Raw genomic sequence first — 17,525 nt, forward strand, 5'->3', positions numbered from 1 at the left:
GTGTTAAGATCGCTCAGCACACATCTCTCCTGTCAGTACCCCCCTTTAGAGTGGCCAGACGGAAGCCACTCCTTTTTAAAAAGCACATGGTAGCCTGCCTGGAGTTTGCCAAAATGCACCTGTAGGAGTCTCAGACCATTAGAAACAAAATTCTGTGGTCTGATGAGACATTGATTGAACTCTTTGGCGTGAATGCCAGGCATCATGTTTGGAGGAAACTAGGCACCGCTTATCACCAGGCCAATACCATCCCTACAGTGAAGCATGGTGGTGGTAGCAGCATCATGCTGTTGGGGTGTTTTACAGTGTCAGGAGCTGGGAGACTAGTCAGGATAGAGGGAAAGATAAATGCAACAATGTACAGAGACATCCTGGATGAAAACCTGCTCCAGAGCTCTCTTGACCTCAGAGTGGGGCAACGGTTCATCTTTCAGCAGGACAACGACCCTAAGCACACAGCCAAGGTATCAAAGTAGTGGCTTCAGGACAACTCTGTGAATGTCCTTGAGTGGCCCAGCCAGAGCCCAGACTAGAATCCGACTGAACATCTCTGGAGAGATCTGAAAATGGCTATGCACCGACGCTTCCCATCCAACCTGATGGAGCTTGATAGGTGCTGCAAAGAGGAATGGGTGAAACCGACCAAAGATAGGTGGTGTCATATTCAAAAATACTTGAGGCTGTAATTGCTGCCAAGGGTGCATCAACAAAGTATTGAGCAAAGGCTGTGAATACTTATGTACATGTGATTTCTTAGGTTTTTTTATTTTTAATAAATTTGCAAAAATCTCAAAAAAACTTTTTTCACGTCATTATGGGGTATTGTATGTAGAATTTTGAGGGGAAAAAATGAATTTATTCCAGTTTGGAATAAGGCTGTAACATAACAAAATGTGGAAAAAGTGAAGCGCTGTGAATACTTTCCGGATGCACTGTATGTGTACTTTGTCAAGGATCAAGGTTATATAGTCAACATCCAGCATGTTGACATGTTTACATTGTGTTAGGTCAACATGTCAACCCTAATGGCAGCCGAACAACAACATAACCCTGAATCTGTAATGTCAACATTGTTACTGTCACCATTCATAATATTGCCATAATGACATGCAGTGGCATCACTACAGGGGCCCAAGCCGCACCCAGGTGTGTGATACCAAAATGCAGACTCCTGCCCAGTGATAGGAACCGGCGTGCAGCACTATAACATTATGTGAAGAACCCGGCTTCTGTCACAGTACAGGAGCTGGCACTAAAGTCACAGCAGTGTCCGGTGGCAGCCTGCATCTCCCAGACCCATGGAGTGACTCAAACAGGGTGCTAAGCCACTCCCCTGCTGTGAAGCCACGCCTTCTTTTCCTGGGGTGCGCATGGACCCTCCTTTACTGCAACAGGTGTCGGAGAGGTAAGAAATGCCACTGATGACATGTTGACAGTTCGACTGTTCACATTCTGAATGTCAACACAATTATTGCATTCCCTTTTTGCAGACATATGGCACTTGGGTAACACAGCACAGGTCACCTTTTCAGCAATTCTCCAAATAATAGCGTAGTCATATATTGTACAATATATATATATATATATATATATATATATATATATACACACATATACAAGCAGAAACTAATTTAATAATGTAGTTAATAATATAATATATAGCATTTATAATGAAGTATATTGGATATAATGCATGAAAGTTTCCCTCTATACAGTATATGGTGATTGTCTACATCAGAACTATAAAAATGTGGAGCGTAGTTGCAGGTTGTATTAAGGTCTTTATCTAGCGTTACCCAGCTGGCGGAGAACAGCCACACCCTTGCCGACTCCCATACTGAGTTTAGTAGGGTTACTGGAGTGAAGCGATCGCTGCTTGCATGTACATCTAGTGTATAAAACGGTTGATAAATAATAATTGGTATCCAATAGGAGGTGGCTCTGTCCTTCTGGCTTAAATAAATTTAATAATAGCAAATTGATGTAACTTATCCATTTGTGCTGATCACCCATCAGTCTTTTAAAACCTATGGTCATATGGGCTATGAAGCTATGCAATTTTATGCATTTGCTTTGCACAACACTCCCCATATCTCCCAGCTTCATAGTATTGGAGAAGAACTGCTACATTTGACTGGTGTTTTTTCTTCATTATTTTCATCCTTCATTTCATTGTAATTGTATCAATTAACTCTTCAATCCAAGCATCCATACCAAACCTACGAAATACACAAATCTGCACTGTATCCATTTTATGGAGTGCTTTTATACAGCCCTTGATAACTTTATTTTTTTTTATTTAAACGAGTGAAGCCAAAGACTGAGCTTTGCATAATGGAATGAGGAGAGACCGTAATACCATAGGGGGTACAGTAATTCAGAGTTGATCGCAGCAGCAAATTTGTTACCAGTTGGGCAAAACCATGTGCACTGCAGGAGGAAGGGGGGGGGGGGGGGGGGGGGGCAGATATAACATTTGCAGAGAGAGTTAGATTTGGGTGGGTTAATTTGTTTCTGTGCAGGGTAAATACCGGCTGCGTTATTTTTACACTGCAATTTAGACTTCAGTTTGAACACACCCCACCCAAATCTAACTCTCTCTGCACATGTTATATCTGCCCCCCCCTGCAGTGCACATGGTTTTGCCCACCTGCTAACAAATTTGCTGCTGCGACCAACTCTGAATTGCCCCCATAGAGAAGAGATGTTGGGCTTCTGGTATACTGACATCGGCAGTTCGTGGTGTACTTTCTGTGCAAACAAAGTTCATACATACAACTTGTTTTAATTTTTGGTACAGCTACGTAAATGAATCTGTTTTATAGGTGTCATATACTGCCGTGCCCCTGGAGCTGTACTGTTCCTAAGCACACTAACTTACTGTTTAGGCTTTGTCTTTCCTCCTACTATGACCAAAGCAAGTCTAGTTTTTTTTCATACCAGTAGTAGAGTTTTTAAAGTCTGTTCGGTGCACAGATTTGTGCAAGAGGTTACTTATGGTCCCCCGTGCTAATTTAAATTGCTACTTTTTCCCCCTTTTTTCTTTTTTATCACAATTGGTCTTCCATGTCTAGACTTCTATGATCACAACATTTTATCTTGTTCCAGCATTCATTTGGTGCTGCCTACCCTGAGCTTTGGTCCGATTATGATTGTATTTGAGTCATGTCCTTTGCCTCACCACATACACATCACCTCAGGGGCGTTTAAAGAGAGGAGGGGGCCTGTGGGCTGACTGCTGGTGGGTCCCCTCATCTATACGGCGCCATATGATCTGACACTGTGCCAGAGTTTTCTGCGCATGCGCAGGTCTCTGGAAACACGGCACCCGCCATGGTCTGCAGACAAATGATCTACTGTGCATGCATGGCGGACATTTTGGGAGCAATTTTTTTGTTGTTGCTTCGGCTGGTGTGGCTGCAGCACCTGTCTCAGGACTTCGGAAAGCTGAGTATTAAAACAATATGGGTGCGGTGTGGGCCCCATGGACCCAGGGGCCCGTGTGCACCGCACACATTGCACCCATGATAGAAACGCTTATGCATCACCTATTGCAGCGGTCGCAGGGTACAATTGACTCCACCTGTCATGCAAGCTAACATAAACCACTAGCGGCATAATCTGTCTATCCCCACCTGCAACAGACCATTTCTGTTGGATCAGCTATTGTATTAAGGGCCTGATTCAGCATGGGTTGAAGTCATGCGAAAAATTGCACAACTACAATCCTTTGCTCTAGCATTTGGGGGGATGCCTAGCACAGGGCAAGTCCTCCCTGCATGCCGAACCCTTGACCCCACCCGCTAACATGCGAATGCTTCACTCACCAGCGAAGCAATCACATGTTAAGGGTTGCCCTCTGCCTACGTGGCTTAGCTGTGAAGGCAGACAGCTACCTGCCATGCTTAAGCTCACATCCACCGCGGCCCTCCCCACAAATGGTCTGGACATGCCTTCCTTGTCCGGACCACCACCACCACCAAATGCTGCAACGCCACCCAAAAAATGCCATTGCATCTCACGGTGTGCGGATGTGCAGTGCGGCTTCTGCGCAGGGCGCACACTCCAAAGGGGCTTCAGCACGCAAACGTTCCGTGCTGACTTAGGCCCTAAGTTCAGAGACCATGCACCAGTAAACACTGTAGCATGAAACACTGATGTACTGTAGAACACATCTTTCTGTGGTGATTAATTTTATTGCATCTGTAGTTACATTTGTGTGTGGTATGTTAGATAGAATAGGCTTAGGTCGACAGTGTCTAGGTCGACCACTATTGGTCGTCAGTAAGTAGGTCGAAATGGTTTCTAGGTCGACAGGGACTCTGGTAGACATGTACTAGGTCGACATGAAAAAAGGTCGACATTAGGGTTTTTTTTTACATTTTTTGGGTGTCGTTTTCTTTGTAGAGTGACAGAGAACCCCAATTAATGCACCATGTCCCACTCAGCACAGGTTACCATTCCCAATTTTAGTCCACGTGGATCGTAAAGTATGAAAAAAATTAAAAAAATGAAAGGGGAAAAAAAGTGAAAAACTCATGTCGACCTAGAGTCCCTGTCGACCTAGAAACCATGTTGACCTACTTACTGTCGACCTAAGTCTTATCGACCTAGAGACCGGACCCCGTTACATTTGTATATTGAGGACACAGGAAGGAAGTGGCTGATACTACAATTTTTGACTAAGTATTACACTCTGTTTGTATACTTTATTACCTAATGTGTGGTTGGTAACTATGTATATCTGTGTGGAGTTAGCTGTTATTTTTAATTTTTTTACAGAGCTCTAAAAAAAACTGCATAGTGTAGGTTTATAATTATATTGCAAAACTAGAGTTGAATGTCAAACAGATATATGATTAAAGTGCAAGATAAAGGTAGTTTAGAGTTAGAAACTATAGATGTTGGAATACTAGAGCTAGAGGTGTAAGATCAGAAACCCAGGGTGTGCCTTGCTCTGTGGCTGAGATGACGTAAACCCTTCCACTGAAAGCATACTGTGTTATCTAAGCTAATTAGCACATCAGTTGTTTTATTGCTTACACACCCCTGTGTGTTTTTTTTTCTTTTCTTTATGCAACATTACTATGACCTTGGGTATTTTGCGGAACCAGAAAAGCTATGGTAAGGCTACAGTGAAGTTTGCCGTTAAACAGGTTAATTAGTCTTAAAGGCTACAGGAAGCATATGTAAGTCAAAGTTGTGACCTTTGCAGTTACAGAGCCATTTAACCACATAAGCACAGGTGCATGCAGAGTGTGTATTATGGGCCTTGTTCGGGTTTGTTAGCAAACCAAAAAAGCACATTATTGGGCAGTGGCGTAACTAGAAGTTTTTCTCCCCCTAGCCAAAAAATTCTTCGGCGCCCCCCCCCCCCCCCCCCATCCCCCATAATTGGCACTATTAAAGGGACAAACATGTGCGCGCTCCGCAAAAAAGGGGGCGTGGCTTTGTTGGAATGGGCGTGACTTTGCATAAAGGGGCGTGGCATTGCAGGAAAAGACTTCCTTATACCCCAGTTTTGCAACCTGCACGCCCAGACGTTAGCCACCACAGGAAAGAAAAATAATCCTGATCCATGCCCCTTACATTATTTGTCATTTTTCCTCCTTATAGTAATGCCCAGTATACATTATGCCACATACTGCAATGGCCCTTAGACATTATTCCACACACAATAATGCACATGACACAATATGCACACACCATAATGCCCCCGACACATTATGCCACACACCGTAATGCCTGTGACACATTATGCCACACACCGTAATGCCTGTGACACATGACGACAGGAATCGCAATGCCCGTTATACATTATGTTACACACTGCAATGCCCCTGATACATTATAGCACATACAATGCCTCTGACACATTATGACACACACTGCAATGACCCTGAGACATTATACCACATACCACAATGCCCGTGATATAGTATACAACACACAGTAATGCCTGACACATACCGCAATGCCCGTTATACATTATGCCACACTGCAATGACCCTGAGACATTATACCACATACCACAATGCCCGTGATATAGTATACAACACACCGTAATGCCTGACACATACCGCAATGCCCGTTATACATTATGCCACACTGCAATGACCCTGAGACATTATACCACATACCACAATGCCCGTGATATAGTATACAACACACCGTAATGCCTGACACATTATGACACACACCGCAATGTCCGTGATACATTATGCCACACACTGCAATGACCCTGAGACATTATACCACATATCACAATGCCCGTGATATAGTATACCATACACCGTAATGCCTGTGACACATACCGCAATGCCCGTTATACCCTATGCCACACTGCAATGCCCCTGAGACATTTTACCACATACCACAATGCCCGTGATATAGTATGCCACACACCGTAATGCCTGTGACACATACCGCAATGCCCGTTATACATTATGCCACACTGCAATGCCCCTGAGACATTATACCACATACCACAATGCCCGTGATATAGCATGCCACACACCGTAATGCCTGTGACACATTATGACACACACCGCAATGTCCGTGATACATTATGCCACACACCGTAATGCCCATTACACATTAAGTCCTACAGTAAGGCTTCTAATTACTTTTAAATTACCTGCTCGTTGCCAGGGGTTTCATGCTCTTGGTTCCATGCACGGTGCCAGGGGTTTTCATGCTCAGGGTGTCATGCTCGTTGCCAGGTGTTTCATGCACTGGGTGTCATGCTCGTTGCCAGGGGTTTCATGCACTGGGTGTCATGCTCGTTGCTAGGGGGTAGTGCTTGTTGCTAGGGCTGTGCTCCCAGTGCCACATATGTCCCCAGTGCCAGATATTCCCCCATGGTGCCAGGTACTCGCATGCCCCCAGTGCCAAATATAGCCCCCCCCCCAGTGCCACATATGCCCCCAGTGCCAGATATTCCCCCACAGTGCCAGGTGCTCACGTGCCCCCAGTGCCAAATATAGCACCCCCCCATGTGCCAGGTACACATACAGTGCCATATATGCCCCCTCAGTGCCCCCCCAGTGCCATATATGCCCCCTCAGTGCCCCCCCAGTGCCATATATGCCCCCTCAGTGCCCCCCCCGTGCCATACATGTCCCCTCAGTGCCCCCCAAGTCCCATATATGCCCCCTCAGTGCCCCCCCAGTGCCATATATGTCCCCTCAGTGCCCCCCCCCCCCCGTGCTCCCCCGCTGCTGTGAATGAGGGACAAGGAGGGCACAGCGCGCACCTTTCCCGTGTCCCTCCTGGATCTCCGTCGGGTCTAATAAAGGAAGTGCCGGTTTGTGAGCCAATCAGAGCTCACGAACGGCACTTCCTTTATTAGACCAGACGGAGATTCAGGAGGGACACGGGAGAGGCGCGCACTGTGCCCTCCGTGTCCCTCCTTACAGCAGGGAGGGAGAGGAGACAGCAGATTGACATGCGGACGCTCGTCCGCATGTCAATCTGCTGTAAATCAGTGGCGGCGCCCCTCGCCCCCAAGCCACCGCGAGGGCTGCGGGGGCAGTAGTTACGCCACTGTTATTGGGCAACATCATGTTGCACTGCAGGTGGGGTAGATGTAACATGTGCCGAGAGATTTAGATTTGGGTGGGGTGTGTTCAAACTGAAATCTAAATTTCTGTGAAAAAGTAAAGCAGGCAGTATTTATCCTGCACAGAAACAATATAACCCACCCAAATCTAACATTCTCTGCACGTCACATCCACCCCACCGCAGTGCAGCATGGTTTTGCCCATTTGCTTCCTTTTTTGGTTTGCTAACAACCCTGAATAACCCCCTATATTCTGTATTGGTGCTGGAAATTCTGTATGCAGCAAGGCGCAGTCTGTTGTACAGTACATATAGTTACGTCACTGTGCTCACACCTGAAGCTCCTGCAGTGATGGACTGGAGTCCATTAGAACTAGATTAGTGATACTGGGCCTGATTCAGAAATGGACACAATGTTGATGTTGTCTGCTGTGGAGCGATTTTGCCACTACGCATGCATATAAGTTGCACTGCATATGTGCTGCAATGGACTTTTAATGGCAGTCGCTGTGAGGATTTATTTGCAAAGTAATTAACGGTTGGGGAGTGTTTATGGAAGGTAACGGAGTGGCGAATCAAATGCAGACGTGTCGTGACCTTTTCTGAGGGTTTGTACAGTGTCGAACTGGGGCATGGAGGGCCCACCATGGAAAGCAGTGGTAGGGGCCCTTATATAGGAGTGTGGCCAGTCTCCAGAGGGGTTGTGACCAGCCACTACAGAGGTTTACAGAGTGCATGGTCTGGGCCCCTTGATAAATATATATAGTAAATACTGCGAGTGTATGCATGGTAATGTACCAGATTAATAAGAGCAATGCACTGTAGAAAATACACCATAGTCCCAAGAGGAGGTGGGCTCCCCTGCAGTGGGCCCGCCAGGTGTTACCTCTGTGGGCCAGTCTGACCATGGGTGTGTGATGGCTTGTGACTGCGATTCTGTACCCAGTTGCATGGCTCCAGAGTCTTATTTCTGGTGGCCACGCTGCGCGACTGTAGGGTTACTCAGAAGTTCTGTTACTGACCAATGTGTGTCCGAGTGGCAGATCCCAGCCGCCTCCAGTGGACGTCTCCATACATATCCTGGATGGCTGCAACATTTGCACATTTTCGTACAGTCACTGCATACTAAATCGCTGCGGCGTGTGCATACAGCTCAGAATCGGGCAGATAATCGATCTTATTTCTGTGCGCGTGTTTTTCCATGCATTAGAAAGTTCTGTGTTGAACAAAGCATCTCTCAGGCATAGGGCAGGAAGCATCAAGCATCGCATTGTGAATAGAAAGCATCCCGCCACTCATCACATGCATGTCAGCATTTATTAACACCATATGCATAAAGATTTCAGCAAAGGACCTCTCTCCCAACAGGGCGGTGTGAGGACTTCTGGGGTTGTTGCCTGGGGGTACATCTACGCATGCTTTGTATGACGTACACACCATAGTGTGACTGTCATACGACGTATGCACAGACTGACTTCTGGGTCACAAATCCCTCTGATCCCTCTCAGAGGACAAGGCACAATGAAGCCTGTAGGCTTCTATTGGGTAAAGCCATTACCCACCAGGTCTAAGCTCCGTAATGCGATACATTGGTGCATATGCAAAAAGCGGCCAAACCTCTGAAAACTACAGCTGGAGTTAGTGCATCAAGAGCCACCACACACAGACTGATCCTGAACATGGGCTTCAAATGTCACCACTCCTGAACAACAAACAACGTCAGAAGTGTCTTACCTGGGCTAAAGAAAGAAAGAGAATCTATGGAGCATTGCCAAGAAAAAGATGAGACACGAGCAGGGCCGGACTGGCCATCTGGCACTTCTGGCAAATGCCAGAAGGGCCGATGGCCACGTGGGCCGGTCCAGCGGTCACTGAGACGCGCTTCCGCTCAGTCCGGCGGCAGCGCGTCTCAGCTGTCAGGATTGGAGAGCTGTGAGGGACGGGGGTGAGAGCGCCGGGCGCCCGCCAGCACGGCTGTGTCTGGCGCGGCGCGTATAGCAGACTTCAAAGCAGCCGCCGGTTCGTGAGCCAATCAGAGCTTGCGGACCGGCAGCCAATCAGAAGCCGCCGGTCCGCGAGCTCTGATTGGCTCCCGAACCGGCGGCTGGTTTGAACGCTATACGCTGCCGCGCCAGACACAGCCGTGCTGGCGGGCGCCCGGCACTCTCACCCCCGTCCCTCACAGCCCGGAGGAGGAGGAGCAGCAGCAGCAGCAGTGCAGCAGCGGTAAGCAGCTGCAGCACTGGCTGCTGTGGGGGCAATTGTATACCTGGCACTGTGGGGGCAATTGGCTGGCACTGTGGGGCATTTGTATACCTGGCACTGTGGGGCATTTGTATACCTGGCACTGTGGGGGCAATTGTTTACCTGGCACTGTGGGGGCATCTGTATACATGGCACTGTGGGGGCATCTGTATACATGGCACTGTGGGGGCATCTGTATACCTTGCACTGTGGGGGCATCTGTATACCTGGCACTGTGGGGGCATTTGTATACCTTGCACTGTGGGGGCAATTGGCTGGCACTGTGGGGGCATTTGTATACCTTGCACTGTGGGGGCAATTGTTTACCTGGCACTGTGGGGGCATCTGTATACATGGCACTGTGGGGGCATCTGTATACCTTGCACTGTGGGGGCATCTGTATACCTGGCACTGTGGGGGCATTTGTACACCTGGCACTGTGGGGGCATTTGTATACCTGGCACTGTGGGGGCATTTGTATACCTGGCACTGTGGGGGCAATTGTTTACCTGGCACTGTGGGGGCATTTGTATACCTGGCACTGTGGGGGCATCTGTATACCTGGCACTGTGGGGGCATTTGTATACCTGGCACTGTGGGGGCATTTGTATACCTGGCACTGTGGGGGCATTTGTATACCTGGCACTGCACTATCGGGGGCATATAATGTAAATTTCGGCTCATACCGGGTGCTGTAATGTGAATTTTGGCTCATACTGTGTGGTATAATGTGAAAGGGGCAGCAGTACTAGATAGTATAAGGGGTCCTACTATTGTGGTGCATAATGCGTATAAGGGGTGTATGGTGTGGTAAACTACACTGAAGGCCACGCCCCCTTTGAGTGGCCACGCCCCCTTTTCCGGAGCGCGCGCGCCTTCGACGCGCGCTTAATTACAAACCTCACATTTCCATACCCCCACTTAAAAATTTCCACTTCAACCACTGGTTGTGTATATTTTAATAGAGAATGATGTACGCCTGTATGTTGTTAGAATATTAATTATATTTGTAAGAACATAGACTAATAAGTGGGAGGAGTCAGGAATAGTAAGGGGAGGAGTCACAGAGGTGGGCCTGTGTGCTTCAAAAATGCCAGGGCCTATTTTTAGTCCCAGTCCGGCCCTGGACACGAGACCAAACAATGCAGAAGAGTTGAAGGCCGCTATTGAAGCATCCTGGTCTTCCATAACACCTCAGCAGTGCCACAGGCTGATAGAATCCATGCCACACCACATTGAGGCAGTTATTCATGCAAAAGGTCCCAAAACCAAGTACTGAGTACATATGCATGATTATACTTTTCACAGGGCCGACATTTCTGTATTGAAAATCCTTTTTTTATTGATTTTATGTAATATTCTAATTTTCTGAGATTTTGGATTTGGGGTTTTCTTAAACTAATCCACAATCATCAAAATTATAACAAATAAAGGCTTGAAATATCTCACTTTGCATGTAATGGGGGAGATTCAGCTGTTTGAAAAGTCAGTTGGGTGTCTGTTTTTTCCTATCTAATAGACAGACACCCAACCGACTTTTCAAACATTTGAATTCCCCCCATTGAGTCTATATAATATATTAGTTTCGAGTTTTAAGTTGCATTACTCAAATAAATGAACTTGTGCACGATATTAGGGCAGTACAGATGGTGTAATGGTTAGCATTACTGCCTCACAGCACTTAACACAGACCGCTCAGCACACATCTCTCCCCCCGCTCAGCACAGCGCGATGTGCTGAGCGAGAGGACGGATGGACGGGGGGCCGTTCACTTAACACAGCGGTGAAGTGAGCGACCCGCTAGATTGAGCCTGCATGCAGGCTCAGTCTATCACCAGCGATAGCGACGCGCGGGACCGCGCATCACTATTGCTGGGGGGCATACACACGTCAGATCTGTGCTTAAAATCTAAGCAATCTAGTCAGATTGCTTAGATTTTCTCTAACGTCCTAGTGGATGCTGGGGACTCCGAAAGGACCATGGGGAATAGCGGCTCCGCAGGAGACTGGGCACAAAGTAAAAGCTTTAGGACTAGCTGGTGTGCACTGGCTCCTCCCCCTATGACCCTCCTCCAAGCCTCAGTTAAGATTTTGTGCCCGAACGAGAAGGGTGCAATCTAGGTGGCTCTCCTGAGCTGTTTAGAGTAAAAGTTTAAATAGGTTTTTTATTTTCAGTGAGACCTGCTGGCAACAGGCTCACTGCATCGAGGGACTAAGGGGAGAAGAAGCGAACTCACCTGCGTGCAGAGTGGATTGGGCTTCTTAGGCTACTGGACATTAGCTCCAGAGGGACGATCACAGGCCCAGCCATGGATGGGTCCCGGAGCCGCGCCGCCGGCCCCCTTACAGATGCTGAAGCAAGAAGAGGTCCATAAATCGGCGGCAGAAGACTTTCCTGTCTTCATAAGGTAGCGCACAGCACTGCAGCTGTGCGCCATTGCTCTCAGCACACTTCACACTTCGGTCACTGAGGGTGCAGGGCGCTGGGGGGGGGCGCCCTGGGAAGCAATGAATTTACCTTATTTGGCAAAAAATACATCACATATAGCTCCTGGGCTATATGGATGTATTTAACCCCTGCCAGTTTTCCAGAAAAAAGCGGGAGAAGAGCCCGCCGTGAAGGGGGCGGGGCCTATCTCCTCAGCACACAGCGCCATTTTTCCCACACAGCTCCGCTGGTAGGAAGGCTCCCAGAATCTCCCCTGCATCCTGCAACTACAGAAACAGGGTAAAAAAGAGAGGGGGGCACTTATTTGGCAAAATAACAGATATAAGCAGCTATAAGGGATAGACACTTATTGTAAGGTTGTCCCTATACATATATAGCGCTCTGGTGTGTGCTGGCAAACTCTCCCTCTGTCTCCCCAAGGGGCTAAGTGGGTCCTGTCCTCTATCAGAGCATTCCCTGTGTGTGTGCTGGGTGTCGGTACGTGTGTGTCGACATGTATGAGGAGGAAAATGATGTGGAGGCGGAGCAATTGCCTATAATGGTGATGTCACCCCCTAGGGAGTCGACACCTGAATGGATGGCCGTAATTAAGGAATTACGTGACAGTGTCGGCACGTTACAGAAAACTGTTGACGACATGAGACAGCCGGCAGCTCAGTTAGTGCCTGTCCAGGCGTCTCAAACACCGTCAGGGGCTATTAAACGCCCGTTACCTCAGTGGGTCGACACGGACCCAGACACAGACACTGACTCCAGTGTCGACGGTGAAGAAACAAACGTATTTTCCAGTAGGGCCACACGTTACATGATCACGGCAATGAAGGAGGTTTTGCACATCTCTGATACTGCAAGTACCACAAAAAGGGGTATTATGTGGGGTGTGAAAAAACTACCCGTAGTTTTTCCTGAATCAGATGAATTGAATGAAGTGTGTGATGAAGCATGGGTTACCCCCGACAAAAAACTGCTAATTTCTAAAAAATTATTGGCACTATATCCCTTCCAACCAGAGGTTAGGGCTCGTTGGGAAACACCCCCTAGGGTGGATAAGGCGCTCACACGCTTATCAAAACAAGTGGCGTTACCGTCTCCAGAAACGGCCGCCCTTAAGGAGCCAGCAGATAGGAGGCTGGAAAATATCCTTAAAAGTATATACACACATACTGGTGTTATACTGCGACCAGCAATCGCCTCAGCCTGGATGTGCAGTGCTGGGGTGGCTTGGTCGGATTCCCTGACTGAAAATATTGATACCCTGGACAGGGACAATATATTATTGACTATAGAGCATTTAAAGGATGCATTCCTATATATGCGAGATGCACAGAGAGACATTTGCACTCTGGCATCAAGAGTAAGTGCGATGTCCATTTCTGCCAGAAGAGGATTATGGACGCGACAGTGGTCAGGGGATGCGGATTCCAAACGGCATATGGAAGCAGAGCCGGCCTTAGGCATAGGCAAACTAGGCAATTGCCTAGGGCATTTGGTATGCTTAGGGGCACCAGCAGCTTCTGCTGATTAAAATGATATGCGGCATGCCTATATTCTGTGTGTATTCCTGGAAATCACTGTAATGTCGCATTTCGTATGCAGATACAGCCGCACACAGAATATAGGCATGCTGCATATCATTTTAATCAGCAGAAGCTGCTTGTGTATCCTAGCCACATAGTTATGCAAATAAGATGCATTTTTATAAACAAAAGACGCCCGACGTTAGCAAAGCTGCCAGCTGATTCATGCCAGGCATCTCTTACATAACTAGAGGCGGTGCTAGGGGGCACCAGCCAAAATCTTGCCAAGGGCATCATATTGGTTAGGGCCGGCTCTGTATGGAAGTATTGCCGTATAATGGGGAGGAGTTATTTGGGGGCGGTCTATCGGACCTGGTGGCCACGGCAACGGCTGGGAAATCCACCTTTTTACCCCAAGTCACCTCGCAGCAGAAAAAGATACCGTCTTTTCAGGCTCAGTCCTTTCGTCCCCATAAGGGCAAGCGGGCAAAAGGCCACTCATATCTGCCCCGGGGCAGAGGAAGGGGAAAAAGACTGCAACAGACAGCTTCTTCCCACGAACAGAAGCCTTCCCCCGCTTCTGCCAAGTCCTCAGCATGACGCTGGGGCCTTACAAGCGGACTCAGGCACGGTGGGGGCCCGTCTCAAGAATTTCAGCGCGCAGTGGGCTCACTCGCAAGTGGACCCCTGGATCCTGCAGGTAGTATCTCAGGGGTACAAATTGGAATTCGAGACGTCTCCCCCTCGCCGGTTCCTGAAGTCTGCTTTACCAACGTCTACCCCCGACAGGGAGGCGGTATTGGAAGCCATTCACAAGCTGTATTCCCAGCAAGTGATAATCAAGGTACCCCTCCTACAACAGGGAAAGGGGTATTACTCCACGCTGTTTGTGGTACCGAAGCCGGACGGCTCGGTGAGACCCATTTTAAATCTGAAAGCCTTGAACACTTACATAAAAAGGTTCAAGTTCAAGATGGAGTCACTCAGAGCAGTGATAGCGAACCTGGAAGAAGGGGACTACATGGTGTCTCTGGACATCAAGGATGCTTACCTCCATGTCCCAATTTGCCCTTCTCACCAAGGGTACCTCAGGTTTGTGGTACAGAACTGTCACTATCAGTTTCAGGCGCTGCCGTTTGGATTGTCCACGGCACCCCGGGTCTTTACCAAGGTAAAGAAAAGGCGTCTTAATTATCCCTTACTTGGACGATCTCCTGATAAGGGCAAGGTCCAGAGAACAGTTAGAGGTCGGAGTGGCACTATCTCAAATAGTACTACGACAGCACGGATGGATTCTAAATATTCCAAAATCGCAGCTGATTCTGACGACACGTCTGCTGTTCCTAGGGATGATTCTGGACACAGTACAGAAAAAGGTGTTTCTCCCGGAAGAGAAAGCCAGGGAGTTATCCGACCTAGTCAGGAAACTCCTAAGACCAGGCCAGGTGTCAGTGCATCAGTGCACAAGGGTCCTGGGAAAGATGGTGGCTTCTTACGAAGCGATTCCATTCGGCAGATTCCACGCAAGAACTTTTCAGTTGGATCTGCTAGACAAATGGTCCGGATCGCATCTTCAAATGCATCAGCGGATAACCCTGTCTCCAAGGACAAGGGTGTCTCTCCTGTGGTGGTTACAGAGTGCTCATCTCCTAGAGGGCCGCAGATTCGGCATTCAGGATTGGGTCCTGGTGACCACGGATGCCAGCCAGAGAGGCTGGGGAGCAGTCACACAGGGAAAAAATTTCCAGGGCTTGTGGTCAAGCATGGAAACGTCACTTCACATAAATATCCTGGAACTAAGGGCCATTTACAATGCCCTAAGTCAGGCAAGGCCTCTGCTTCAGGGTCAGCCTGTATTGATCCAGTCGGACAACATCACGGCAGTCGCCCACGTAAACAGACAGGGCGGCACAAGAAGCAGGAGGGCAATGACGGAAGTGGCAAGGATTCTTCGCTGGGCGGAAAATCATGTGATAGCACTGTCAGCAGTGTTCATTCCGGGAGTGGACAACTGGGAAGCAGACTTCCTCAGCAGACACGATCTTCACCCGGGGGAGTGGGGACTTCACCCAGAAGTCTTCCACATGATTGTAAACCGTTGGGAAAAACCAAAGGTGGACATGATGGCGTCTCGCCTCAACAAAAAACTGAACAGATATTGCTCCAGGTCAAGGGACCCTCAGGCAATAGCTGTGGACGCTCTGGTAACACCGTGGGTGTACCGGTCAGTGTATGTGTTCCCTCCTCTTCCTCTCATACCAAAAGTACTGAGAATCATAAGAAGGAGAGGAGTAAAGACTATACTCGTGGCTCCGGATTGGCCAAGAAGGACTTGGTACCCGGAAATTCAAGAGATGCTCACGGAAGACCCGTGGCCTCTACCTCTAAGACAGGACCTGCTCCAGCAGGGACCATGTCTGTTCCAAGACTTACCGCGGCTGCGTTTGACGGCATGGCGGTTGAACGCCGGATCCTGAAGGAAAAAGGCATTCCGGATGAAGTCATCCCTACCCTGATCAAAGCCAGGAAGGATGTAACCGTACAACATTATCACCGTATCTGGCGTAAATATGTTGCGTGGTGCGAGGCCAGGAAGGCCCCTACGGAGGAATTTCAACTGGGTCGATTCCTGCATTTCCTGCAAACAGGACTGTCTATGGGCCTCAAATTAGGGTCCATTAAGGTTCAAATTTCGGCCCTGTCGATATTCTTCCAAAAAGAACTAGCTTCTGTTCCTGAAGTTCAGACGTTTGTCAAGGGAGTACTGCATATACAGCCTCCTTTTGTGCCTCCAGTGGCACCTTGGGATCTCAATGTAGTGTTGGGATTCCTAAAATCACATTGGTTTGAACCACTCACCACTGTGGACTTGAAATATCTCACATGGAAAGTGGTAATGCTGTTAGCCCTGGCTTCAGCCAGGCGTGTATCAGAATTGGCGGCTTTATCCTATAAAAGCCCTTACCTAATTTTTCATACGGACAGGGCAGAATTGAGGACTCGTCCTCAATTTCTCCCTAAGGTGGTTTCAGCATTTCACTTAAACCAACCTATTGTGGTGCCTGCGGCTACTAGGGACTTGGAGGATTCCAAGTTGCTGGACGTAGTCAGGGCCCTGAAAATATATGTTTCCAGGACGGCTGGAGTCAGAAAATCTGACTCGCTGTTTATCCTGTATGCACCCAACAAGCTGGGTGCTCCTGCTTCTAAGCAGACTATTGCTCGTTGGATTTGTAGTACAATTCAGCTTGCACATTCTGTGGCAGGCCTGCCACAGCCAAAATCTGTAAAAGCCCATTCCACACGGAAAGTGGGCTCATCTTGGGCGGCTGCCCGAGGGGTCTCGGCTTTACAACTTTGCCGAGCAGCTACTTGGTCAGGGGCAAACACGTTTGCTAAATTCTACAAATTTGATACCCTGGCTGAGGAGGACCTGGAGTTCTCTCATTCGGTGCTGCAGAGTCACCCGCACTCTCCCGCCCGTTTGGGAGCTTTGGTATAATCCCCATGGTCCTTTCGGAGTCCCCAGCATCCACTAGGACGTTAGAGAAAATAGGAATTTACTTACCGATAATTCTATTTCTCATAGTCCGTAGTGGATGCTGGGCGCCCATCCCAAGTGCGGATTGTCTGCATTACTTGTACATAGTTATTGTTACAAAAATCGGGTTATTGTTGTTGTGAGCCATCTTTTCAGAGGCTCCTCTGTTATCATGCTGTTAACTGGGTTCAGATCACAAGTTGTACGGTGTGAT

At 48.2% G+C, this 17,525-nt stretch overlaps 1 protein-coding gene across 2 annotated transcripts in view; it reads left to right on the forward strand.

Annotated features, from left to right (window-relative positions):
* Positions 1 to 17,525, forward strand: part of GALNT6 (polypeptide N-acetylgalactosaminyltransferase 6) — a 116,819-nt gene that overhangs the window by 80,202 nt on the left and 19,092 nt on the right. The gene's annotated exons all lie outside the window — the stretch shown is intronic.

This window comes from Pseudophryne corroboree, chromosome 2 (genome assembly GCF_028390025.1).
Source record: "Pseudophryne corroboree isolate aPseCor3 chromosome 2, aPseCor3.hap2, whole genome shotgun sequence".
In the NCBI taxonomy this organism is placed as follows: Eukaryota; Metazoa; Chordata; class Amphibia; order Anura; family Myobatrachidae; genus Pseudophryne; species Pseudophryne corroboree.